General features: G+C 35.4%; 1 pseudogene; it reads right to left on the bottom strand.

The window, feature by feature from the left end:
• Positions 1–1,831: 1,831 nt before the first annotated feature.
• LOC136332564 (small nucleolar RNA U3) lies at positions 1,832–1,905 on the bottom strand (annotated as a pseudogene).
• Positions 1,906–2,568: the final 663 nt, after the last annotated feature.

The raw sequence follows: 2,568 nt of genomic DNA, 5'->3' as shown, positions 1-2,568 counted from the left end.
ATTTCCCATTTAGTTGGCTTTCTGTTTATTTTGTTATCAGTTTCTCTTGCTGAGCAAAAACTTCTTAGTCTGATGTAGTCCCATTCATTAATATTTGCCTTCACTTCTCTTGCCATTGGAGTCAAATTCATAAAATGCTCTTTAAAACCCAGGTCCATGAGTTGAGTACCTATGTCTTCTTCTATGTACTTAATTGTTTCAGGCCTTATGTTTAGATCTTTGATCCATTTTGAGTTAATTTTTGTACAGGGGGAGAGACTATAGTCCAGTTTCATTCTTTTGCATGTGGCTTTCCAGTTTTCCCAGCACCATTTATTGAAGAGGCTTTCTTTTCTCCATTGTGTGTTCTTGGCCCCTTTATCAAAAATTATTTGACTATATATATGTGGTTTTATTTCTGGACTTTCTATTCTGTTCCATTGGTCTGAGTGTCTATTTTTCTGCCAATACCACGCAGTTTTGATTGTCGTGGCCCTATAATATAGTTTGAAGTCAGGTATTGTAATGCCCCCAGCTTCATTCTTTTTCTTTAGGATTGCTTTGGCTATTCGGGGTTTTTTATAGTTCCATATAAATCTGATGATTTTTTGCTCTATTTCTTTAAAAAACGTCATTGGAAGTTTGATGGGAATTGCATTAAATTTGTATATTGCTTTGGGTAATATAGCCATCTTGATTATATTTATTCTTCCTAGCCAAGAACAAGGTATATTCTTCCATCTCATTATATCTTTTTCAATTTCCCTTAAAAATGGTTTATAGTTTTCATTATATAAGTCCTTTACATTCTTTGTTATGTTTATTCCTAAGTATTTTATTTTTTTTGTTGCAATCGTGAAGGGGATTATTCTTTTGAGTTCATTCTGAATTGTTTCATTGTTGGCATATAGAAAGGCTATTGACTTCTGTATGTTAATTTTGTATCCTGTGACCTTACTGTATTGGCTTATTGTTTCTAGTAGTCTTTTTGTGGATTCTTTGGGGTTTTCGATGTATAGGATCACATCATCAGCAAAAAGTGATACCTTTACTTCTTCTTTTCTGATATGAATCTCTTTTATTTCTTTGTCTTGTCTGATTGCTGTGGCGAGAACCTCTAGTACCACATTAAATAAGAGTGGAGAGAGTGGACAGCCCTGTCTTGTTCCTGATTTAAGGGGGAAAGCCTTCAGTTTAGTGCCATTTAATATGATGTTAGCTGATGGTTTATCATATATGGCCTTTATCATGTTGAGATATTTTCCTTCTATACCCATTTTGTTGAGAGTCTTAAACATAAAATTGTGTTGTATTTTATCAAAAGCCTTTTCTGCGTCTATTGATAAGATCATGTGGTTTTTGTTCTTTGTTTTGTTGATATGGTGTATTACGTTAACCGTTTTAAACGTATGTTGAACCATCCTTGAGATTCTGGGATGAATCCCACTTGATCATGATGTATTATTTTTTTAATATGTTGTTGTATTCGATTTGCTAGTATTTTGTTTAGTATTTTAGCATCTGTATTCATTAGAGTTGAATACAGAATATTAGTCTGTAGTTTTCTTTTTTTGTGCCATCCTTGCCTGGTTTTGGTATGAGGGTTATGTTGGCCTCATAAAATGTGTTTGGAAGTATTGCTTCTTCTTCAATTTTTTGGAAGACTTTGAGTAGAATAGGAACCAAGTCTTCTTTGAATGTTTGATAAAATTCGCTGGTATAGCCGTCAGGGCCTGGACTTTTATTTTTGGGGAGGTTTTTAATGGTTTTTTCTATTTCTTCTCTACTGATAGGTCTGTCTAGGCTTTCTGCTTCTTCTTGACTCAGTCTAGGAAGGTTGTATTGTTGTAGGAATGGGTACTCTACACGATCAGAGAAACTTCTCTAGTAACAAACTATAGAAATGATCCCTGAAAGTATAGTCTTCTCATCATAGGATTTATACTGGTGAGAAACCCTTTAAATGTGGGGAATGTAACAGAACCTTTGGCCATTTCTCAGTTTTGTTTTGTTTTGTTTTGTTTTACAGAGAGAGAGAGAGAGAGTCAGAGAGAGGGATAGACAGGGACAGACAGAGAGGAACGAAGAGATGAGAAGCATCAATCATTAGTTTTTCACTGCACATTGAGACATTTTAATTGTTCATTGATTGCTTTCTCATATGTGCCTTGACCACGGGCCTTCAGCAGACTGAGTAACCCTCTGCTTGAGCCAGCAACCTTTGGTCCAAGCTGATGAGCTTTTGCTCAAACCAGATGAGGCCACACTCAAGCTGGCGACCTTGGGGTCTTGAACCTGGGTCCTTGGCATCCCTGTTTGATGCTCTATCCACTGTGCCATCACCTGGTCAGGCTCTCAGTTTTTAATGAATATCAGAAACTTCATATTAGAGAGAAGAGCTACACTGGGGAACAAACTTTTTGTTGCACCCACAGAAGCACTTGTTCTTACCTAATTTGAGTGTGCTGATCTCAAATGTGACATTAGTTTTTTTCTGTAAGCTACAGTTTTTTTCCAATTGAAGATTTTAAGTTTTAATCTTATTGTAAATTTTTTAACATTTAGTTTAACATAATAAAGTAGAATGTC

This window comes from Saccopteryx bilineata, chromosome 3 (genome assembly GCF_036850765.1).
Source record: "Saccopteryx bilineata isolate mSacBil1 chromosome 3, mSacBil1_pri_phased_curated, whole genome shotgun sequence".
Lineage (NCBI taxonomy): Eukaryota > Metazoa > Chordata > Mammalia > Chiroptera > Emballonuridae > Saccopteryx > Saccopteryx bilineata.
This window is presented reverse-complemented; position numbering and strand designations above follow the sequence as displayed.